The 25,175-nt window shown below is 50.5% G+C and overlaps 1 protein-coding gene across 1 annotated transcript in view; it reads left to right on the top strand.

Moving 5' to 3' along the window:
• Positions 1 to 25,175, top strand: part of LOC101946673 (uncharacterized) — a 107,581-nt gene that overhangs the window by 1,613 nt on the left and 80,793 nt on the right. The gene's annotated exons all lie outside the window — the stretch shown is intronic.

Below are 25,175 nucleotides of genomic sequence, written 5' to 3'. Positions count from 1 at the left end.
ACGATGCTGTCCGTGGGAGCCAGCTGAGGTCACTCAGTTAGGGTGAACTGCAAACAAAACGGGGCAGACAAACCCCAAAAGCTGGCGGATATTCCAATACTTAGATTTACCAACCAGCACAGAACAGCTTCTGTAGTACCTCACTGGTTACTCAGACGTCCAAACAACGCAGTTCCCTTAACGTGCCCAGCCTCAGGCCTCCGTCCAGACACACACGTCAGATATGATGATGATTACTGAGAATCTGATCTCATCATATAAAAGAAAAGGTTCTCCTGACCCCAAAGGATCAGCCACACACCCAGGTCCAATTATAACTTATCTTACCCAAAATACACACTATAGCCAATTCTTATTAACTAAGCTAAAATTTATTAGAAAAGAAAAGAGAGAGTGTTGGTTAAAAGATCAATATACAGACAGACTTGAATTCAATTCTTGAGGTTCAGGTACATAGCAGAGATGAGCTTGTAGTTGCCAAAAGTCCTTTTAGAAAGAGTCCATAGGTTATAGTCCAATGTCCATATTCAGGGTGACTCCAGTCAGTGACTGGGGATCTCAATCCTTGTGGCTTAAGATTTCCCCCTCTTGAAACCCAAAGCAGATCTGAGATGAAGCAGGATTGTGTCCCAGGGTTTTTATACATTTCCAGCAGCCTTTTGGCCTGAGAAAACAATAGGCTTAACTCTCCTTCTCCCAAACATCTGGGTAATTAGCACAGGGTAATTTATCCATTAAACTAGTTCAGATACAGGTTACCACAACCTTCAAAGAGACATAGAGACAATAATACTATTTAATTTAAGTGTCTTCCTAAATGTTAATATTCCTTTTTTGATCTTTGAATCAAAGCTGTAGCAATAGACAGACTTGTTTGCTTACATCACAGGACCTGAGCAAACACCTCCCCTTCTAAATCTAACAATGCAGGCTGCATTTCAAAGCTCTATTTATTTACAGATCTTCCTAACCAGTCTTTAAAGTTCGGCCATGGGTCAGGTCAGTTAATTAACTCTTTCTGGCCCTGTCACCTTCCAATGAGATATGATATTACACTCATAAAGTCACAGGGAGGGAGTGCAGAATGCAGGAGGGGCTCAGGTCAGGGGGTTGGGGGGCAGTGGGGGGCATGGCTTGGCTGGTAAAAACTGAGCCACATTCCAGGGAAGGCTCCGATGTGAACTGGCATCTTCAAGTGCATTGTTGGCTTAAGTGGTTTTTGATTGGGCACTTAATGTGCACTTTTCTCAGGAAGCTGACCAAATGCTCTACTAGGCTAGTTAAAATCAAGCCAGTACACAGCCAATATTCATAACTTCGAATATGAAAATGGTACATGCATTCAAATAGGATGAATAGATTCAGTAGATCAGAACCTTTACAGAGATATGTTACATGGCATACGTAGCATAAAACATATTCCAGTTATGTCACATATACATTCATAAGCGTATTCCATAAAGCCTTATGGGGGGCACCGTCACAATGGGAGTTGCGATAGCTGACATGAGAGGTCAGGGCTACGATAATGGTGCCAACATGAGAGGAAAGAACAGAGGAGTGCAGACACGGATCCGAGAGTAAAACCCTCGAGCTTTTATTGTCCCATGCAGTTCTCATTCACTGAGCTTGGTGGTCAGTGATGCAGCATTAGCTTCTAGTGAGGCTGCTGGTTTTTTTAATGTAAGTCAAAGCATCTCTGTATTTTTCTCTGCATCAACTCATCGATGGCAAATTTTGAAGCAACATCTGGGAACATCCTCTCTGACACTGAAACCACTGAGTGCCACACGATGGGAAAGTCGGGTGGAGGCGATAAAGCCTATCGAACACCAAATTGGGAAGATAGAGGATGCCATAGTTGCCATTATGGAGGATAATGCTATGACAGGAACTGTTCGTGGGAGAACAGTGGCAGAGGGAAATGGAATCACCAGACACATACATAACTTCACATTTCTGTGTGGCTTAGTGTTGTGGCATGACATCCTGTTTGAAATAAATATTGTAAGCAAGAGACCCCAAAGGGTTGACCTTGATATATCTGGAGCAATGGAACAACTGGACAAAGCAAAGTCATACCTACAGTCTTACCGGTCAGATGAGGGATTTCAAAACGTTCTGAAGAGTGCACACAAGTTGGCAGAGGAACTTCACACTGAAGCTATTTTCCCACCCATTCAAGAATACAAGAGTCACCAATGAAGAAGACCTTTTAATTACAAGGCACAGGATAATCCCATAAGAGACCCCAAACAACAATTCAAAGTTGAATTCTTTAACCAGGTGCTAGACTGTGCAATACAGTCAGTTGAAGAACGTTTCATGAAGCTCAAGGAACACAGCAGTATATTTGGGATGTTGTATGATATTCCAAAACTCCTCACTATACCTGAAGAAGACCTACACCAGCAATGCAGGCCACTAGAGATAGTGTTGACACATGATGACATGCGCGATATTGATGCGAGTGATTTAGGTGATGATCTGAAAGCCCTTTCAAGACACATTTCAGCAGGATCAACTCCAAAGGTTGTTCTGGAATATATGTGCACAAATAAGATGACCACCCTCTTTCCAAATGCTTTTGTTGCTCTGCGCATACTTCTAACACTTCCTGTAACAGTTGCCAGTGAAGAACGCAGCTTCTCCAAGCTGAAGTTAATAAAAACACATCTACGCTCCACAATGACACAGGAGAGGCTGGTCGGCCTTGCAACCATCTCAGTAGAGCATGAGCTGGCCCAGACTGTGGACCTTTAGCAGGAAGCAGTTCAAATCTTTGCAACCAAGAAGGCCAGGAAAGCACCACTTTGATTATTCAAACAGATAAAAATGCCAGTGTTTACTATGCAGACAAGAAAAGTTACATTTGCTGTTCAGGCGTTTGAAAGTTAAGGGTTACTTACAATTTTTGAACAAGGCATTTTAAGTTGTTAGTTCTCCTTTATTGGGATAGGTAGCAGAGCAGTACCATGAGAGGAGTAGAACAGGAAGAAGGCAGAATTAAGATCTTTCAAAGTTTTGGCCCGAGCGAGGGGACATGGGGGCGTCATTTGAGCTCCCCGCCTCAGGTGCCAAAATGTTGTGGACCAGCCCTGCTCCTCTGTGTGTGTGCGTGTGTGGGGGGCAGAATTGTGATTAGGGGTGTTGGTGCTTCCCCTCCTCAGAGCCGTGTGTGTGTGTGTGTGACGGCAGCGTGTTCACGTGGCGGGAGGGCAATGGGGGTCACTCCTCCCTGCACGCGCTCGGGGCCCCCACTGAGCTCAGCACAAGGAGGGGACCTGGCAGCCTCCCCCCTCCCATTCCTTTGTCCAGGCAAACCTGGCTTGGCAGCGTGGGGGTCCCCTGGGCACCCCCCAGGAGCCTGACACCCCCTCACACATCCCAGGCTGGGCAGGGGCCACTTTCCCAATGCCGGGGGGGGGGGCGCTCTCTCCCACACAGCTGGAGCCGGCTGCCCTAGGGTGGAGCGTGGGGCGGGGAATGGGCAGGGAGCTGCTGGCTCTGGGTGGGAGCGGCTGCAGCAGCAGGCAGCCTGCACATGGGGCAGGGCCCTGATGGGCGCTGGGGCATTGGTCTCCCCCTCGCCCCACGCTCTACGGGCACCTGGATCACCCCCCGGTGCCATCGGGGTGCTGCCCTCGCAGCCAGCCCAGCTCCGCTGCAGGACACCACGCGGCGCGCCCGGCTCGGGGTCTACTTGTGCCTCTTTATTACGGAGCAGTTTGTACATTTATAAAACGGGGACTCGCATCTCTGACATTCAGCAGAACAATGGGGTGACTGCGCCCCTCCCCCAGGACCTCGCCCCTCACAGGCTCCAGGGTTGTGTGTGTCTGTCTGTCCATCCCCCTTGGACCGCATGGCCACATGCTTCTGTCTGTCCATCCCCCAGGGGCTGCATGTGTCTGTCTGTCCATCCCCCAGGGTCCACATGGCCATGTGCATCTGTCTATGCGTCCCTCTCGGACCACATGGCCACATGCTTCTGTCTGTCCGTCCCCCAGGGACCCTATTCCTGTTGTCATCTGTCTGTCCATCCCCCAGGGACTGCATGGCCATGTGCGTCTGTCTGTCCGTCCTCCAGGGACCGCATGGCTGTTGGTATCTCTCTGTCCATCCACTGGGGGCTGCATGGCTGTGTGCATCTGTCTGTCTGTGCCTCCTCCTCCCTCCACCCCCACACACAGGCCTACGGGAGCTGCCCACACTGCTGCTCACCTCATAGATGACCCCTCAGTCTTCTCTTTGGGGGGGAGGGATAGCTCAGTGGTTTGAGCATTGGCCTGCAAACCCAGGGTTGTGAGTTCAATCCTTGTGGGGGCCACTTAGGGATCTGGGGCAAAAATCAGTACTTGGTTCTGCTAGTGAAGGCGGGGGGCTGGACTCCATGACCTTTCAAGGTACCTTCCAGTTCTAGGAGATGGGATATCTCCATTATTTATTTATTTATTATTTCTCTTCGGCAGACTAAATAGGCCCAGTTCCCTCAGCCTCTCCTCATAAGTCATGTGCCCCGGCCCCCTGATCCTTTTCATTGCCTTCCACTGGACTTAGATTTCCAAGACTTGAGTTTTTTTCTCAGTTTCAAAGTCTTTCCACTAACTTTCAGGGCCCCTGTTGCCTCTTCCTGGCTGGACAATGGATGGGACTTAGGAGATAAGATCGGGAGAGCTGTCAATCTTGGGGCTCGTCCTTTTGCTTTGAAAAGGTATTCTCTTCGATTCTTCCTGTCAAAGGTAGGGGCCCGAGCAGAGACAGATGCATCATGGAGGTGAATGCCTGGATGCGAAGATGGTGTCGCCAGGAGGGCTTTGGCTTCCTAGACCACGGGATGCTACTCGAGGAAGGACTGCTAGGCAGAGATGGTGTTCACCTTTCGAGGAGAGGAAAGACCCTATTCGGACACAGACTGGCTAACCTAGTGAGGAGGGATTTAAACTAGGTTCGACGGGGACAGGTGAGCAAAGCCCACAGGTAAGTGGGGAACATGGAGACCGGGCAGATGGGTCGGAAACGAGAGGGAGTGTGGGCTATATTGGCAGAGAGAAAGGAGAGTCAGGACAAAACTGGGAGGAAAGATCAAACCAGTATCTTAGATGTCTATATACAAATGCGAGAAGTATGGGGAATAAGCAGGAAGAACTGGAAGTGCTAATAAATAAATACAACTATGACATTGTTGGCATCACTGAAACTTGGTGGGATAATACACATGATTGGAATGTTGGTGTGGATGGGTACAGCTTGCTCAGGAAGGATAGACAGGGGAAAAAGGGAGGAGGTGTTGCCTTATATATTAAAAATGTACACACTTGGACTGAGGTAGAGATGGACATAGGAGACGGAAGTGTTGAGAGTCTCTGGGTTAGGCTAAAAGGGGCAAAAAACAAGGGAGATGTCATGCTAGGAGTCTACTACAGGCCACCTAACCAGGTGGAAGAGGTGGATGAGGCTTTTTTCAAGCAACTAACAAAATCATCCAAAGCCCAAGATTTGGTGGTGATGGGGGACTTCAACTATCTGGATATATGTTGGGAAAATAACACAGCGGGGCACAGACTATCCAACAAATTCTTGGACTGCATTGGAGACAACTTTTTATTTCAGAAGGTGAAAAAGCTACTAGGGGGGAAGCTGTTCTAGACTTGATTTTAACAAATAGGGAGGAACTCGTTGAGAATGTGAAAGTAGAAGGCAGCCTGGGTGAAAGTGATCATGAAATCCTAGAGTTTGCAATTCTAAGGAAGGGTAGAAGGGAGAACAGCAAAATAGAGACAATGGATTTCAGGAAGGCAGATTTTGGGAAGCTCCGAGAGCTGATAGGTAAGGTCCCATGGGAATCAAGACTGAGGGGAAAAACAACTGAGGAGAGTTGGCAGTTTTTCAAAGGGACACTATTTAGGGCCCAAAAGCAAGCTATTCCGCTGGTTAGGAAAGATAGAAAATGTGGCAAAAGACCACCTTGTCTTAACCACGAGATCTTGCACGATCTAAAAAATAAAAAGGAGTCATATAAAAAATGGAAACTAGGACAGATTACAAAGGATGAATATAGGCAAACAACACAGGAATGCAGGGGCAAGATTAGAAAGGCAAAGGCACAAAATGAGCTCAAACTAGCTACGGGAATAAAGGGAAACAAGAAGACTTTTTATCAATACATTAGAAGCAAGAGGAAGACCAAAGACAGGGTAGGCCCACTGCTTAGTGAAGAGGGAGAAACAGTAACAGGAAACTTGGAAATGGCAGAGATGCTTAATGACTTCTTTGTTTCGGTCTTCACCGAGAAGTCTGAAGGAATGCCTAACATAGTGAATGCTAATGGGAAGGGGGTAGGTTTAGCGGATAAAATAAAAAAAGAACAAGTTAAAATCACTTAGAAAAGTTAGATGCCTGCAAGTCACCCGGGCCTGATGAAATGCATCCTAGAATACTCAAGGAGCTAATAGAGGAGGTATCTGAGCCTCTAGCTATTATCTTTGGAAAGTCATGGGAGACGGGAGAGATTCCAGAAGACTGGAAAAGGGCAAATATAGTGCCCATCTATAAAAAGGGAAATAAAAACAACCCAGGAAACTACAGACCAGTTAGTTTAACTTCTGTGCCAGGGAAGATAATGGAGCAAGTAATTAAGGAAATCATCTGCAAACACTTGGAAGGTGGTAAGGTGATAGGGAACAGCCAGCATGGATTTGTGAAGAACAAATCATGTCAAACCAATCTGATAGCTTTCTTTGATAGGATAACGAGCCTTGTGGATAAGGGTGAAGCGGTGGATGTGGTATACCTAGACTTTAGTAAGGCATTTGATACGGTCTCGCATGATATTCTTATCGATAAACTAGGCAAATACAATTTAGATGGGGCTACTATAAGGTGGGTGCATAACTGGCTGGATAACCATACTCAGAGAGTTGTTATTAATGGTTCCCAATCCTGCCGGAAAGGCGTAACGAGTGGGGTACCGCAGGGGTCTGTTTTGGGACCGGCTCTGTTCAATATCTTCATCAATGACTTAGATATTGGCATAGAAAGTACGCTTATTAAGTTTGCGGATGATATCAAACTGGGAGGGATTGCAACTACTTTGGAGGACAGGGTCATAATTCAAAATGATCTGGACAAATTGGAGAAATGGTCTGAGTTAAACAGGATGAAGTTTAACAAAGACAAATGCAAAGTGCTCCACTTAGGAAGGAAAAATCAATTTCACACATACAGAATGGGAAAAGACTGTCTAGGTAGGAGTACGGCAGAAAGGGATCTAGGGGTTATAGTGGACCACAAGCTAAATATGAGTCAACAGTGTGATGCTGTTGCAAAAAAAGCAAACATGATTCTGGGATGTATTAACAGGTGTGTTGTGAGCAAGACACGAGAAGTCATTCTTCCGCTCTACTCTGCTCTGGTTAGGCCTCAGCTGGAGTATTGTGTCCAGTTCTGGGCGCCGCATTTTAAAAAAGATGTGGAGAAATTGGAAAGGGTCCAAAGAAGAGCAACAAGAATGATTAAAGGTCTTGAGAACATGACCTATGAAGGAAGGCTGAAAGAATTGGCTTTGTTTAGTTTGGAAAAGAGAAGACTGAGAGGAGACATGATAGCAGTTTTCAGGTATTTAAAAGGGTGTCATAAGGAGGAGGGAGAAAACTTATTCACCTTAGCCTCTAAGGATAGAACCAGAAACAATGGGTTTAAACTGCAGCAAGGGAGGTCTAGGTTGGACATTAGGAAAAAGTTCCTAACTGTCAGGGTGATTAAACACTGGAACAAATTGCCTAGGGAGGTTGTGGAATCTCCGTCTCTGGTATTTAAGATATTTAAGAGTAGGTTAGATAAATGTCTATCAGGGATGGTCTAGACAGTATTTGGTCCTGCCATGCGGGCAGGGGACTGGACTCGATGACCTCTCGAGGTCCCTTCCAGTCCTATAATCTATGAATCTATGAATCTATGAAAACGTGTGTTAGCCAAATGGGCTCGTTTCCCCCTGGAGCTGCCCAATTACCCCAAGGAGGCACGGAGAGACAAGAGGACAGATACCAGACCCTTTATTTAGTCAGTCAGCTGAGAGGGTGCTCTACTCGGCTAGTGCCTGAGAAAGAGACACACCTTACAAGCACAACTGGGCCCTTTTTTATACAGAGAGACAAACAATTTAGCGTGTCTAAATTATGCTAATTTATGCATTGTTTAAATTCAGTTCTAGTAGTAATCAGGATACATCTGTTTAGCTTCCCGTCCTTCACATTCCTTTCCCAGGGTCCGTCCAACCCCCTCCCCTTTTCCATATATCTTCTATACATCCTGTATACGTGCAGCTTCATGCATGGGAAACGACAGTGAGAACTGAGATAAGCATGTTTACTGGGATAACAAGCAGAAGCCGAGATAAGCATGTTTTTCAGTTTTTGGGCCTAACACGTGTATTTCCTGTCATTCAGCCGTGAATGTAGCAGCAGCAGCAGTTGGGCACTAGCCAGCTGTGGGAGGCCAAAAGTAAAACCTCACTGCCCAGAAATCAGCTGGTTTATTTGAAAGGGTGGGTCTGCCTGGGTGGGGTGGAGTCAGGGTGGGGTCGATGTTTGTGTGTCTGTTAATGGCACCAGGAACCGGTCTCAGCAGCTTTATAATTAACGAACACATTTTTAAGTGCAAGTTGGCAAATAACACAACCATTGTGTATTCGTTTGTGCTGTGGTGGCATCTGCGGAGGCCCCAGTTGGGCTCAGGGCTCCTCTGCGCCGGGTGCTGCACAGACACTGGGAGACCTGATCCCTGCCCCACAGAGCTCACGGGCTAGTTGAAAACAAAAGACAAGGAGAGAGTGATGGAAATGGGAATCAGTTCCCACGGTTACGGTGGTCAGCTGGGTGCACAGCTCGATAGTTCACATTTAAACCTAAATCTCTGGCTCCCAAGCCACCGCCAGGCCTGGGGGAGCTGGTTGCTAACCGTCCTTGTGGCAGCAGTGGGGCTGGAGCAGGGATTGACCAAGTGGCACGTGGAAGCATTAAAGACGAATGATCTAAAAACATTTTTAAATGTGGCCTTGTGAGGTTTTGTGCGCCTGTGGACACATAAAGCAGGCCACGTGGGGGTGGTTCTTCTTTGACTTATCCTGACGCTTTTCATTGATTTATTTTTTAATTTTTGTTGGAAGCCCAAAGGGGGAGAGACGCAGTGGGGAGGGGACATGGACTGTAGTTGAATCCCCTGGGCAGGTTAGTTAGAAGGTCTCAGTGTCCCCCGGAACAGAGCTGCCAGAGTTACTAGATAGGTTCAGCAGCTGTTTCTGATGCTGGAAAGTTTCCATTCAGGGCTAGCGGTCTTGCAGCTCTTTAGACCCACATAAAAAACCCTGGCAGATTAAATTATTTCCCTTGCAAATTCGCAAATCCATAAAAAAATGGGGCCAGGCTGGTCAAATACTAGCCAGGTGGTGACCCTACTCCTGACTCAGTTCAGGACCACTGCTTAAAAGCGTTCAGGCCCATCCCGGCTGAGGGAACTTTGAGCAAGTACAGAAAACGGGGGGGGATGGGACCCCTCCTAGCCCTCCCTTCCCCGCCAACAGAAAACATTGTCCCAGAGCGGTACAGGTTTGGGACTCAGCCTTCACAGCAGATGCACCTCTGCAAAACTGCTAGTCCTTAATGGAAACTTTCCAGCATCAGAAACAGCTGCTGAACCTATCTAGTAACTCTGGCAGCCCTGCTCCAGGGGACACTGAGACCTTCTAACTAACCTGCCCAGGGGATTCAACTACAGTCCATGTCCCCTCCCCACAATGCTTCCACGTGCCACTTGGTCAATCCCCGCTCCAGGCCCACTGCTGCCGCCCAGCTGATAAGCAACCAGCTCCCCCAGGCCTGGCGGTGGCTTGGGAGCCAGAGATTTAGGTTTAAATGTGAACTATCGAGCTGTGCACCCAGCCAACCACCGTAACCGTGGGAACTGATTCCCATTTCCATCACTCTCTCCTTGTCTTTTGTTTTCAACTAGCCCGTGAGCTCTGTGGGGCAGGGACCGGGTCTCCCAGTGTCTGTGCAGCACCCGGCGCAGAGGAGCCCTGAGCCCAACTGGGGCCTCTGCAGATGCCACCACAGCACAAATGAATACACAATGGTTGTGTTATTTGCCAACCTGAACTTAAAGATTTGTTAGTTAATTATAAACCTACTGTCACTGGTTCCTGGTGCCATTAACAGACAAACAAACATCGACCTCGCCCTGACTCCACCCCACCCAGGCAGACCCACCCTTTCAAATAAACCAGCTGATTTCTGTGCAGTGAGGTTTTACTTTTGGCTTCCCACAGCTGGCTAGTGCCCCAGTGCGGCTGCTGCTACGTTCACGGCTGACTTACAGGAAATACATGTTTTCAAAGCCAAAGGCTGAGCCCCAAGATTGCCAACTCTCCTGATCTTATCACTGTTCTCCTGCTGTGACACGCAGGGTCCAGACACCCCAAGGGGAGAACAGGGGGGTCTGAACCCCCAGGAGGGAGCAGCTGACCCAACTGGTGTGTGCAATGTTAGCGTATATAAAATACATCTGGTGAGATCAGTTATGAACACTTGTAATGTTCTGAGCAGGGTGGTCATTAGGAGCTCTGTACAGACCGTGGGGCTGAGCCTGTGTGTCCCTGTTTACCAAGTGACCTCTCCTCTGCAGCTTGTGTCATCTGTACATTTTACAGGGATTTTTGATTTTTTTGAGGTTATTGATAAAAAACAACAACAACTGATTGCTCTGAGACACCCCAGGAAACAGCCCAGCTCCATTACGATTCCCCCTTTACAGTTACATGAAGACCTATCAGCCAGGCACCTTTCAGTCCATTCAACATGTCCCAGGTCAATTTTATATTGTTCTAGATTTGTACTAAAAATGTTGTGTGGTGCCAGGTCAAAGTAGAATCTGTCAACACTACTACGCTTATTAACCAAAGTCATGATCCCAGCAAAAAAAAGATCAAGTTAGTCTGACAAGATCTATTTTCCGTAAACCCATGTTGATTGGCATTAATTATATTATCCTCCTTTAATTCTTAATAGAATCCTGCATCAGCTGCTCCACTATCTTTCCTGGCATCAATGTCAGACTGACAGGCCTATAATTACACAGCTCATCCTTTTAAAAATATTCCATTTCACCCCTTTTAAGTATTGGCACAACATTAGCTTTCTTCCAGTTTTCTGGAACTTCCCTAGTGCTCCAAGACTTGTTGAAAAATCAACATTAATGTTCCAGCAAGCTCCTCAGCCAACTCTTTTAAAACTCTTGGATGCAGGGTATTTGGACCTTCGATTTACAAATGTCTAACCTTAGTAGCTGCTGTTTAACATCCTCCTGAGGTACTAGTAGAAAAGTATTTTCATCATCATACACTATGACGACACCATCTTTTTTCCCCCAAACACAGAACAGAAATATTTATTGAACACTTCTGTCTTTTCTTTTGATAATTCTACCTTTTCCATCTAGGAAAGGACCAATCTCATTATCAGGATTCTTTTTGTTCCTCATATACTTAAAAAAAACCTATTCTTATTATTATCCTTAATTCAGCTGGCCTTAGATGTCTCCTTATGTCCCTTGGCTTCTCTGATCAATTTTCTACAGTTCCTAACATCTGACATATTAATTACCATCAATTTCCCATTTCTTCTATTTGTTTATAGATATATAGAGAGACTGTCCGTTCCCCTCTTATCCAGGCCATTTTTTAACCAGCACAGCCTTCTTCCTCAATTGTGGGGTTGTTTCAGAGTAGCAGCCGTGTTAGTCTGTATCCGCAAAAAGAAGAACAGGGGTACTTGTGGCACCTTAGAGACTAACAAATTTATTAGAGCATAAGCTTTCGTGGACTACAGCCCACTTCTGTTGTTTTTTTTGCATATCTACTAAAGTAATTTTGTTTAGGTTTTTTCCACTTTTAAATGAAAGCCAAGATCCTCACATCATCCCTTGAGTGGGGAGGAAGGGGGAGAGGAGCTGGGTTTTTAAGACAAACACTAACTAGCGGGTGTGATGTTTTGGGGATCACCAGACCAGTGTGTGGTTCTGTCACCACCTGCCTTGTAACAGCCAGTGCCTTAGCGCTGTGCTGCGATGGCACCGAGCCCTGACCCCAGCAGCCAGCCCACAGGCACCGAGGTCTCCCCCTGGCTTCTACCAGCCTAGCTACTCCTTGCAGGGTGACCCCAACAGACCTTCCTGTCCCAAGTGTCCCTGTAACGGTGGGGATCACCTGGGAGTCCTTTCTCACCTATGGCACAGACCACACCCACTCCAGGGCTCCTTCATCACCACGGTGCTTTATTGGGCTGTGCCAGTGGCCAGCGCCTGTGGTGCTGCTTACACAGTTACACGTCCCAGCCAGCTCCCCCACCTCCTTCTGTGGGACGGGAACAGAACTAGCAGCAGCCATCTCTGCCCTGCTTGGGGGGTCCCGGTCCCCCTGCTTCCAGGGCTTTCTTCCTCTCCATTTATCTGCTCCCAGGACCTGGGGTTCTTTCCCCCTCTAATTAGCCCTTCAGCTGTAGCTCCATTTGTTAATTGATCCTCTAATTGGGTCTCAATTAACGTATATTGGTGGGGATTGGAGTGACTGAGTCAGTCCCCGTTACACTCCCCAAATCCATCTACCCTGATTTCAGACACACGGACTCTTCCCCTCTGGGTTGTCACCCCCGAATGTGTGAAACCAGCCCCCCTCCACCAGTTCACCGTGGCACACGTGCTCTGCACAGTTTGCACAACAGAAACCTGCTTGGGGTCAAATTAATAAAGGTTCTTTAACAGAAAAATCACAGATTCCAAGACAAAATAGGGAGGGGACGCAACACATACAAGTCACACAGGAAATGAATATAAAGACCCAACCTCAGGCCTTACACTCCCGGATTAGCTAGGCTGTATTACAAAAGGGAATTTATCTACTGGTTTCCCAGCATGCTCCCCCCATCCCGCATCCTAGAGGGGATCTAGTGTTTCACAGGCAATAACCCCCTTAGACGCTGGCCCTCAGGTTCTGGACACCCGTCACTTCACAGCCCTCCCCTTTTAAGGGTTTGCAATTCTTTTCTCTTTCTCTCAGAGGATGGAGATTCCTGGTTACACAGAGTGGGGGCACCTCCCTCCATTCTTAGATTTCCAAGACTGGGTTTTTTTTCCCAGTAACTTCCAGGGCCCCCCGTTGCCTCTTCCTGGCTGGACAATGAATGGGAACTTGATGTTAGTTTTGTCTAAACAGCTAGTCTGCGGCAGCCCCTCCCTGCTGAGAGGTGCACTTGGAATGGTGGTACAGATCACGAGCGAAGCCTTCTCTGTACAGGGACACACGGACTCAGCACCATGGTCTGTACAGATCTCCTAATGACCACCCAGCTCAGAACATTACAAGTGTTCATCACAGACCTCACCTGACATATTTTATACCCACTAACATTGCAGACACCAACTGCTCCCTCCTGGGGGTTCAGAGCCCCCCCCGTTCTCCCCTTGGGGTGTCTGGACCCTGCGTGTCACAGCTGGAGAACAGTGATAAGATCAGGAGAGCTGGTGATCTTGGGGCTCAGCCTTTGACTTTGAAAACGTGTATTTCCTGTCATTCAGCCGTGAACGTGGCAGCAGCCGCAGTGGGGCACTAGCCAGCTGTGTGAGGCCAAAAGTAAAACCTCACTGCCCAGAAATCAGCTGGTTTATTTCAAAGGGTGGGTCTGCCTGGGTGGGGTGGAGTCAGTTCATGGCAATGTTTGTCTATAAGCGGCGCCAACCATTGTGTAGTCGTTTGTGCTGTGGTAGACAAGATTTTTTTACCTTATCAAACTCTTCCTGAGATGCCTTCACACATATGACGTTGTTAATTTAATCTTTTTCATAGAGCTGTGATTGCAGATACAGTCACTGAACCCCCTCCCCCCACCTTCTGTAGTTTGCCAGACCTATGAAAGATTGGACCTGTTTTGTGGTTGGGGTACAGGCCAATTTGCAATGGCTTCAACTTTGAAGGGATCAGGGGATATTTGACACTGCTCTTCCCCCAGACCCAACCCTAAGGAACTCTGGCTTCTCCAATTTTACACTTAGAGGCTTCTATAGTTTGTCCTCTGGGCTGTCAAAGCTCAAAATCTCCAAGTATTTTTCATGATCAGCCCAGGTGTTGCTAAACACTGTGTTGTTGTCCACATGTGCTATTGCAAAGTTTTGTAAACCATTTAACACTCTGGCATTAATTAACCCAAAGGGTAACATTATGAACTCATAGAGCCCGGTATCAGTGATAAACACAGATTTTTTCTGGGCATCCTTATCTAAAGGAATCCGCCAATAACTTCGAGGTAGATCAAAAGAGCTGAGATACTTGCTTTGCTTAAAACGTCCAGCACATCATCAGTTCTAGGCCTAGGACACACATCTGGTACCGTGACAGACCTGAGCTTTCTATAATCAACACAAAACCATACAGTGCTCCCTTTCTTAGGAGCAGGGCCGGCTCTAGACACCAGCGAAGGAAGCAGGTGCTTGGGGCGGCCAATACAAAGGGGCGGCGCTCCATCCACTATTGGGGCGACCCGTCCGGATCTTTGCCGGCATTTTGGCGGCGGGTCCCTCAGGAACAAAGGACCCGCCGCCAAATTGCCACCAAAGAACGTGCCACCAATCGGCTTTTTTTATTTTTTCTCCCCGCTAATGGGGCGGCAGAAAACCTGGAGCCAGCCCTGCTTAGGGACTCAGACCACAGGTGATGCCCAAGAGCTGTCAGACTCTTTAATTACTCCTCAGTCTAACACGTTTTGCATTTCTGTACGAATTTGTTCCTGCACCTTGCCAGTAGCCCTGTAGGATCTGCTGGGGGGTGGCTGTGGTTCTTCTGTGGTGATTTTATGGGTCAGCAAGTGTGTCTTCCCTGGCTTGAAAACCCTTCTTCGTGTTCTTGCAGCACAGAGAACACCTCTTCCCTGTCAGCTGGTGTTAACACATTCCAGATATTGATGCTTTCCAAAGATGAGTCAGTTTGGCATTCAGCCATCGGATCAATGAGCTTGTGTGCCTCAGTTTCCCCTTGCACACAGCAGAGCATGTTTACATGTTTACATGTACTAGCTGTGGGACAGTGTCACCATGAGGCTTTCCAACATAACATGTGTCTTCATTTACCACTTCATTATCTCAAAAGGGCCTTCCCAAGAATTTTGCATTTTGTACTTTTTCACAAGGTTGAACACCAACACTTCTTGGTCAGTGACACAGGCTTTCTGCCCGTCCTCTTGTTTGAAAGCGTTCTCTGCAGCCTCCCTGCCTTCATTTCTCTCTCTCTGTGTAACGGGCTGAACGGCTTTTGCTTTTCTTGGCTGTTTCACAACCTCTCTCACTTTGCGTCTTGTTTAACCAGCCTCCTCTCCCCCCATTTTCTCTAAAAATGCGTGTTCCATTACTAATATTTCATGCCTTTATTTAAAAAAAAACACTTATTTTTCAGACTTTATTTCAAAACAAACTAAATGCATAAATCTTTTTTCTAAAAAATACATGTTCTGTTACTAATATTTAATGCTTTTATTTAAAAAAAAATACAATTATTTTTCTCTATTGATGTCTGTCATTCAAACTTTGTTTCAAATCAACTTAAATGCATAAACATTATTTTTTTCTCTATAAAGGTCTGTTAACGTATTTCTAGCTTAACACTTTATTCCTCTGTTTACCAAACTTTATTTAAAATGTGTCAAAAGCCTTGCAAAAGTCCAGGTATATTATGTCCAGTGCATTCCCCCATCCACCAAGCAGTTACCCTGTCAAAGAAGGAAATCAGGCTGGTTTGGCATGACTTGTTCTTAGTAAATCCAGGCTGGCTGCTAGTGCTCACCCCTCATCCTCCAGATATTTGCAAGTTGAATGTTTTATACATGGCTCTAGTAGCTTCCCAGGTATGGAGGTCAGGCTGACGGGTCTGTAGTTCCTCGGCTCCTCCTTCTCCCCTTTTTAAAGATGGGCACAACATTAGCCCTTCTCCAGTCTTCCAGGACCTCTCCTGTCATCCAGGAGTTTGTATATATCCTTGCCAGTGGCTCCAAGATTTCTTCAGCTAATTCCTTCAAATTGGCCAGAAGATCTGACATGTTCTTTCCTTATCCCGATCTGCATCTCTTCCCCTTTATTGTCTGTGGTAACGTCACTACTCATCCGTCACATGTTATTTTTGTGAGAAGACTGAAGCGAAGTAGGCATTGAGCAGCTCCTGTCATCTTCCTACCCTATTGCTTCATCTCCCTGCTGAGGGTAACAAAGACACAGAAAGCTCAACTCCTGCTGGTGTCCTGAAGCCACGCGGGCCCATGTGCCACTAGCCCTTTACTACAGTGGTGCCAGCTGAACTCATTGCAGAGTAGCGCGGGTGTCACGGAGCCACAGGCCCGGCGCTCCGGAACTGCTGTCTGAAGCCAGCCAGGGCTCTGGGTAGCGTGACTCCCCTCGTGGCACGCTACTGTCCAGGGCAAGGAGCCACTTCGGCTATGGCCTTCCTGGGCCTAACCTTGGAGCATTCAGCCCCCTGTTCTCACTAAATGCTTCCTGCAGGGGGTCCACCTGGACAGGGCCCCTGGGGAAGCCACTCCACACTCTGTTGTGACCCTGTGACAAAGTGGGGATTTTTCCCTTGTTGTGTTATATGTGAGCCTGTGTTGTATGTTGTACGTGAGCCTATGTGAGTCTTACTGTTACTCATGAATAATGTGTGTGCCTCAGTTTCCCTGTGTATTGCACCAACGTCTAGGTGGTGGCAATAAGGGTGTGTGACTCCATGGGGGCTGCTCCAGCTGCCTGCACATATGCTATGGCCCCTTCCTAACCTGAGCCCAGAAGGGGGCTGCGACCAAGTGACTGTGAGACAAAGGCCGGAGGAGGGGCAAGAAGCGGGTCGGAGCCGGTGGCTGGAAGCTGGGCAGTCATGTTGGGAGACTGGAAGAGTGGGGCGGATCCAGGATATCTCGCCTGGGATTCCCCTGAGATGGATGAGGCTAAAGTCACTGATTTCTATGCTAACAAGCTCTGTTCTATGTTGTGATCTGTCGACTAATAAACCTTCTGTTTTACCTGCTGGCTGAGAGAGTCACGGCTGACTGCGAAGTGGGGGTGCAAGACCCTCTGGCTTCCCCAGGGTAGGGTGACCAGATGTCCCGATTTTATAGGGACAGTCTTGATTTTTGGGGCTTTTTCTTATATCGGCTCCTATTACCCCCCATCCCCTGTCCTGATTTTTCACATTTGCTATCTGGTCACCCTACCCCAGGGGTCCCATTCAGGTGGGCCCACCCAGGGGAGGCTCACGATGGACAGGGATGCTGGATGCTGCGAGGTCAGACCCAGGAAGGCGAGAGCCGAGGAGGCTGTTTGCTCTGGGCAGCGTGCCCTGTGGGGAGACACGCCACCCCAGAGTCCTGGCTGGCTTCAGACAGAGCAGGTCCGGCGCCTTGGGCCTGTGCTCCGCGACAGACTCTCAGCCAGCGAGTAACACGGAAGGTTTATTAGTTGACAGGAACATAGCGTAGAACAGAGCTTGTTAGCACAGAAATCAGGACCATTCAGTAAAGTCCATCTTGGGCGGGGGGGAGGGAGATCCAGGAGCCTGGTGCTCCGGACTCCCCCCTACAAGTCCCCAAACAGGAGACTGACCCGCTTCCAGTGGCCTGACATCCGACATGCCCGTCACCCCTCCTCCAGCCTGTGTCTTGCTTCCCGGGCAAGGTGTCACCTGTTCGCATCTCCCTCCTGGCTCTCCGGTTCAGCCATTGTCTACAGGCAGGCAGCTGGGCAGCCTCACCTGCCCTCAGGTCTCAGCAAAGGTCACACACCCTTATCCCCACCACCTAGACACTGGCGCGATACACAGGGAAACTGAGGCACACACTGTATTCAAGCAAAATAGTAAAACTCACATACAACATAACAAGGGGAAAACCCCACTTCGTCAGTGGGAAAGTGTCCCATCTTGTTGTCAGTTGTCACTGTGACGGCCTGACTGAAGGGACGGAGAGAGAGAACCAGGAGTGCCCTTGTTCAAGGCCCCTCCCCCCAAGTATTCTGTTGCAATTGTGGACTACATGCATTCCTTCTCCTTTCCCACCCCACTCTATGAACACGTAATAGTGTCTGTAACTGTGCCTTTGTGGGACACAACTGAGAATACCAAATTCAGGACAAACTGCTGAGAAATAGGGCAGAGACACCCCAACACTGGAGGTTAGTCTCCCATAGGATATACCAAACCAGCAACAAAAGTAAACGTCTGTTTCACCACACTGCCTAACAAAAAGTCATAAAAGCAGTTTCCTTAGACATCCCAGTCCTTGTATTACCACCGAAAACACTAGATTTAAATATGAGTGGTTCTTTAAAACCAAATTGAATTGAATAATCAGGATGGCCCATTTCAAACAATGTGGAGCCGGCCTGAGCCGCTCACCCGAGCCCTGCCCCCTCCTTCCCAGGTGGGGCTGGTGTCGCTGCTCACCTGTGCCCTGCCTGCCCCCCCATGCGAGGCTGGGGGTGGCATTGCTGCTCTCTCGAGCGCTGTCTGCCCTCTGCCCGAGCCCTGTCTCCCCCCTGTGTGGGGCTGGCATCACCACTTCCCCGGGCATTTGTCCCTTTGCTCTTGCCAGCTGATCCAGTCAGCAAACGCAAACGGGACAAAAGGCTACTTTTGCCAAAAAAGTCGGGACGGCCAGGACAGGGCTTAAAACAGGGACTGTCCCGGCCAAAAGGGGATGTCTGGTCACCTTATCTCAGATTCCCACTTATCCCAAAGCACCTTCCTGCCCTAGTTCTTAGCAAGACACCAGCCCGCCCACCACAGCCCTGCTCCATCCCTGGCTGTGAGAAGGGGGCCTTGTGCTTACCTAGAAAAGACCACCTGTCACGGAGTCCCCGGGCGATGCTCTGGAACTGCTCCCCACAAAGCCAGTCAGGACTTTGGGGAGCCTCCTTGCCCTCGGAGCAGACTGTCTTCAGGGCAAGAAGCTCACAGGGCTTCATCTTCCTGGGTCTGACCTTGGAGCATTCAGCATATGCCCCTCCGTGCGCTTCCCACAGCGAGTCCGCCCCGGCGGGGTCCTGGGGAAGCCAGAGGGTCCTGCACCCCCACTTCGCAGTCAGACGTGACTCTCAGCTGGCCAGTAAAACAGAGGTTTAGTAGATGACAGGAACACGGTCTAAAACAGGGCTTGTAGGTCCAGAGAACGGGACCCCTCAGCCGGGTCCATCCTGGGGCCCAGCGAGCCAGACAACCCCGTCTGCCCTCACTCCCGTCCCCAGCCAGCTTCAAACTGAAACCCCCTCCAGCCCCTCCTCCTCTGGGCTTTGTCTCTTTCCTGGGCCAGGAGGTCACCTGATCTCTGTGTTCACCTTTAGCTATCCCCTTGCAGGGGAGGAAGGGCCCTGGCCATTTGTTGCCAGGGAGACAGAGTGTCGGCCATTTATGCACACTGGAGACTTAAGAAATGCATAGGGGAAACTGAGGCACCCACACAGTATTCAGAGGAAACATTAAGAACAGTCCCACTTCGTCACACCACCCCTTTTAAGAAAATCTAACAGGTTATTTGCAGCATGCGAGGAGCTGTGGCAGGGAGAACCCATCGCCAGGCAGGATGAGGAAATGCACGAACACTGTTACACCCGAGGCAGAAAGCCGGTTCTCCCTGGCTACAGACGGCTCTGTAAGAGCCACCGCAGCAGCCGTGCTGTGCCGCAGGGAAGCTCTCTGCGGGAAAACGGCAAAGTGGCATCTTGGACTGTGGTGCCTGTTTTCACTCTGGATTTAGCATCGTGCGCCGATGCGCAGTGTGGGAGTGCGACGTGCCGGCCACGCTGACCTAGAGCTCCCTGCCCACCATCTGTCATGTGGGGCACTGCTTGCTAATCTCCCTGCAGGGGGAAAGCACCTCAGTCCCCAGGGAAGAGAGGTTCCTCTCCCCTGTGCCCCGTCCCCTCCTTCTCTGCCTCGGTGTTCTCATCAATGGCAGGACTCTGCAGTGGGGGAGAAAGAACGGAGCCGGCTGCGGGGTAACGTACATGTCCTCCCTTGTATCGAGTAGGGCAGCAAGGTCGCCCTGGCATGAGCCCGCTGGTGACAGGGCCCTGAGGACACTGTGATTTCACGGCCTGCGTGGAAATAGCGGCATTAGCGGAATTCCGCAGCTTTTTCCAATGCCGGGGAGGTGGAAGTGCACATCCCTGCTTCTGCACCGGTGCTGAGGTGGTGGCTGCTCGTGGGGCGTCACTGGGCTGGTCCCCTCCTGGAGGGGACAGGGAGGGGCAAGCGGGTCCTGTCCTGGGGCGTGGGGGGCTGAGCCCCACCTGGACAAGCAGCGAGAGCCAGCGCAGTGCGTACATCAGCAACATGGCGCCGGGTGGGCCAGCCCGGGGCAGGGATCGGGGCCTGGCTCACCCTGCGCCCAGCTCCCGCTCAGGCTGCTGCTGTTTCCTGCCCAGCTGGGGGGGTTCGGGGGTGGCTGACGGCACAGAGCTTCGGGGCCTGGCCTGGCTCACACCAGCGCCTGCAGGCCGGGGAGACACTGGAGCGCTGGCTGTGAGGAGCTGAGACCCTGCAGAGACAATGGGCACCCGCTGACCAGTGACGAACACCGAGCGGCAGGGGCAGCTGTGGTGTGAACACGGCAAGGCTGGGTCGGGAGAACAAGGAGGTGAGAGGTGTCTGTGCTGAGAACTGGGCTCACAGACACGGCAGCTCCCTGAGGGCACAAAGCCAACGGGAACGTACATTTCTGAAGCCTTGTTAGGTTATTTTTAGCCAAGTTGCAGGTTTTTGTGCTTAATGCTAATGGGCTGCTCGTCCTCTGGGCACTTTTGTGTGTGTGCTTCGATCGTGCCCTGCCCCCACCCAGGATGACTGACTGACACCCCCCACCCCTTTGCCACTCTCTAACCCCACCCTCGCCTCTGCCAATGGGCTGCAATGATTCCTTTAAAAAGTGAGCAGAGGCACATGATGGGCCATCCCACTCATTTTAAAAAAACCCATTAATTTCATTGATTGGTTCAGCGTGGCTATTTGAAGAGCAACATTCTTCTCTCTTGGATATGGCGAGGTGGTGTAGTGGGGCAATTGCTCCACTTTGGCAGAGAAGGGGTTAAAGCAGGCTGGAGGGAGCCTGTGCAGAACCCGGCCAATCAGAGAAGGGAAGAAAGGCAGCCAGTCAGGGCCAGGCTGGGCCCTATATAAAGGCTGCAAAGCAGAGGTAAGTGTAGTCTCTCCCTGACAAGCAAGGGAGGAGGGGGACTGGCCCCCGGGATAGCCCCTGAGATAGAGCAGCGCTGGGCAGGCTCAGGGGAGCGGAGGGAAAGCTCCAGCCTGGTCCCTGCCGGGCTGAGGCCCCTGGAAGGAAGGGCCGAGGAAGTCCCAGGGGAAGTGGCCCAGGGAGCGCGAGCAGTAGAGGGGAGAGAAGCAGGGCAGGACATGGCTGCTGCCAGAGGGTCCCTGGGCTGGGACCCAGCGTAGTGGATGGGCCTGAGTCCCCCCCCTTATGCTGCACTTGGCCGTGGAGGAGCCTGGCCCGATGCAGACTGGGGCTGGCCCTGAGGCTGGGGGCTAGACTCTGGGGCTGCAGTTGGCCACGAGGGCAGGGCCAGACTGAGGACTGTGGATGCCCCCGGAAGGGGGAGAACTGAGCGGGGCACAGCCGGAGGGCTCTGTCCAGAAGAGGAGGCCGCAAGTCAGGGAACAACGTGGGTCCCAGACAGCACCGCAGAGCAATGGGTGACACGCCACCTGCAGAGGGGGCTCCACGGCTGGACAGAGCTAATTCCTGGAGCAGCCAGCAGGAGGCGCCGCGGTGGTGAGTCTGCAGGTGTTACAGGTGGGTTGGGACTGGGGCGTCGCTGCTGCTACCCTGAGTAAACTGCATCCGCGCCCCTGCTGGGAGGAGTGGCCTGGGGGCGACTGGGGGCTGGAACATGTCCTCAGTGCCAGCCCTGCCGTGAGTGACAGACAGGACTCGTGGAACGGTGCCCTTGGCACTTACACTTATGTACTTACAAATATGGGGACAAGTCTGGTGTGGAAATCGTGTTGCTCACGTATTTATATGTAAAAGTACAAGTGTGTGTGTGTGACGCTATAGTGCACAGACCGCATCTCATTCCACGCAATGGGCATCTTCTTCCATAGCACGTCATCTCCAACAGATCATCCTGAAGATGGTTCCTTCTTGGCAAAAGGGCCGAAGCTGAAGTCCGAGCCCCACCGCCCAAAGCGTGAGCCTCACCACCCAGGGCCAAAGCCCAAGGGCTTTAGCTTTGGCCTCCCCGCGTGAGCTGGTGGGGCACAGGCAGGCTCGGGCTTCAGTCCTCTGTCCGGGGGTCACATCGCAGTGTTTGTTGGCAGAAGGGGGTCGCGGTGCAATGAAGTTTGAGAACCCCTGGACTAGAGCATCCCCATTTCTGTTTGTTCTTACCTTGGCCTGCATGCCCCTAGTCTGTCCCCATCCAGCCCTTCACTTTCATACCTGTTCTGTATCGCTTACCTGGCCCCACCCCCTCCCTGTAGTCTTGTATTGGAATCAAATGTGACTGACGGAAAACCCTCTGCTCTTCCCCCGTCCCAGTGCTCGTCCCTCCACAGCGATGAACGGTTCGAAAGCCACTCGGCTGCTGGTTCTCATGTTGGCACGGCTGATGCAGGAGGAGATGCTGGTCCTGTTCTCTGCCTGCCTTGCTCTGCTGACGTCAGCCATGGCTGCGCTGAGCCCTGCTCCTGCTCTGAGCCGTTTTTCCCTGGGCGACTGGGCCTGCCCCTAGCAGCAAGTGCTGGGGATTTCTGGTGCCCAAGGGGTTCCCAGGATTGGGTGGAGTAGCTGGGTCCATCCAGCCCAGGGTTCTCCCTCTCCCACAATGTTCAGTCGGAGAGGGAGGTGGGGTCCTACCTGGCCAGCTCTCACCCCGCCCATGGAAACTGCTTACCTGTGTCTTGCATCTGGGCCACAAGTACAAGAGGCCTTGCATGTGGGTGCCTGAGGGCACAAGGCCTGGCCCTGCGGGGAGCTGGGCTATCGTAGGTCACCCCATTGTTCCTGTAGGCTCATCAGTGGGGATTAGCTGGGCCCTGGGGGGATGGGAGGGGCACCCACTAAATCTATCACTGTGTTTATGAAGTATCAGGGGGTAGCCGTGTTAGTCTGTATCGACAAAAACAACAAGGAGTCTGGTGGCACCTTAAAGACTAACAGATTTATTTGGGCATAAGCTTTCGTGAGTAAAAACCTCACTTCTTCGGATGCAACAAATGTGAACATCCTCCTGCAAAGCCAGTGACTGAAAATCACCCGGATCCCAGGTCTGGATCAAGCCAGAGTCATGTGCCCAGGCCCGAAAGGCCTGCTGGGCTGAGGGACAAGAGACTTTCCCGTCCTCTTCCCTTCTCCATGAACTACCAAGATTAAGCCCTGCCACGGACAGCGGATTCTCCTCTTTCTGGGGAGGGGCTGGTAGAGCAGTGTCCTTGGTAGGTCATCGGATATCGGCCCTTAAAAAATCAGTCTGATTTACATCTCTCTCGCTCCCCCTCCCCCCGCCCGGCAGGCTCGTTATGGCCTTTAGCAGCCGTTGAGAAAATCGCTGCCCTAGAAAGCAGAGCTCTATGGCCCGGGAGCAGCTTGTCCCAGGGTCCTTAGGGAGGAAGGGCCCTAAGGACGTTAGGTGCCACATTCAGAGGGTCTAAGGCCAGACGGGACCATTAGACCGTCTGGTCTGACCTGCTGTCTGGCCTGGGCCAGAGAATTTCACCAGTCGCCAGGAGTGCTGCCAGCCGCCCTAGGCGGCGGAAGGTCCCGCCCCCGAAATGCCGCCCCCGGCAGAGGCAGCGGAAGGTCCTGCCCCCGAAATACTGCCGATGACCGGGGCCGCCGAAGATCCGGCTGCCGCGGTCGCTGCCCCCCAAATGTTAGCGCCCTAGGCGACCGCCTAGGTCACCTAATGGGTTGAGCCGGCCCTGCCAGTCGCCCTGTATTGAGCCCAATAACTTGTGTTCAGCTAAAGCATCTGCCAGAAGGGCCCCAGGCTGGAGCCGCCGCCCTCGGGAGATGGAGGAGCCTCCGTTTCCCTGGGGAGTCTGTGCCAATGGGTAATGACCCGCCCTGGTCACAACTCTCGCCTAATTCTAGCTGGGATTTGTCTGGCTTCCGTGGGATTTGGGGGCCTGGCTCCCTGCGGTGCCTTTGAACATCCCAACCTCCATCTTGGCTCTAGCCGTTCATGAGCTTTGATCTGCTCAAATTATCTCAGAATTGAAGTAGGGACAGAAAAGCTAATTCCAGTCTCCAGTTACCTGGTCAGTTAGGCCCGAGAACAGTCGTGGGAGTTGCTGAGGAATTACTATTTCAAAGGGCTGGCACAATTCAAACTAATGAGGAAACAGTCGCTGCCCCAGGGAGCTCCCAGTCTCAGGTAAATTTAAATCCGTTCCCAGGAATCCCTCTGTCTCCCAGCTAACGGCGTTCCTGATTGCAGAGAGCTGGGCTGGGGGTGAGATAGCGGCAGCCTGCCACCTTCTCTAAGCTAGAACAGGCTCCATCCAGTCCTTTGGGTCCCTTCACTCAGATCCCACAGCAAAGCGAATTGATCATTTGTAACCATTTGTTGAGCTGAGCACGTAGCATCGCTTACCCTGGACCATGAGCTCTCTGGGCAAGGGCTGTCATCTTCTTATGTCTTACTGTGCTAGCGCCCCACATTGTAACAGTAGTTCATGTGTAAGCCGGGTCTGAATGAATTCTTTCCTGACGGCGCGCTGGGAGGGGAGGAGATGATGGGTGTGTTTATGTAAATAATTTGCTCCTGCTTGGTTTACATATTCAGCACATACAGCGGTGTCAGTGATCAACCTAGGCTGGTGTTGGTACAAATCACCTTAGTACTGAATGCAGGGTAGGGAAATACGGTTCCCAATGTTGTAATTATTGTAGGAATGCAGGAAAGCAGGACGGTGCTTAACCTGTCCCAAATGAGGGGGCCTCCCTCCGTTGTAAGAACCTCATTAAACCAGGGGCTCGAATGTCAGAGCCTTGTGAAAGGGGGGAGGGATAGCTCAGTGGTTTGAGCATTGGCCCCCTAAACCCAGGGTTGTAGGTTCAATCCTTAAGGGGGCCACT

This window comes from Chrysemys picta, chromosome 11 (genome assembly GCF_011386835.1).
Source record: "Chrysemys picta bellii isolate R12L10 chromosome 11, ASM1138683v2, whole genome shotgun sequence".
In the NCBI taxonomy this organism is placed as follows: Eukaryota; Metazoa; Chordata; order Testudines; family Emydidae; genus Chrysemys; species Chrysemys picta.
This window is presented reverse-complemented; position numbering and strand designations above follow the sequence as displayed.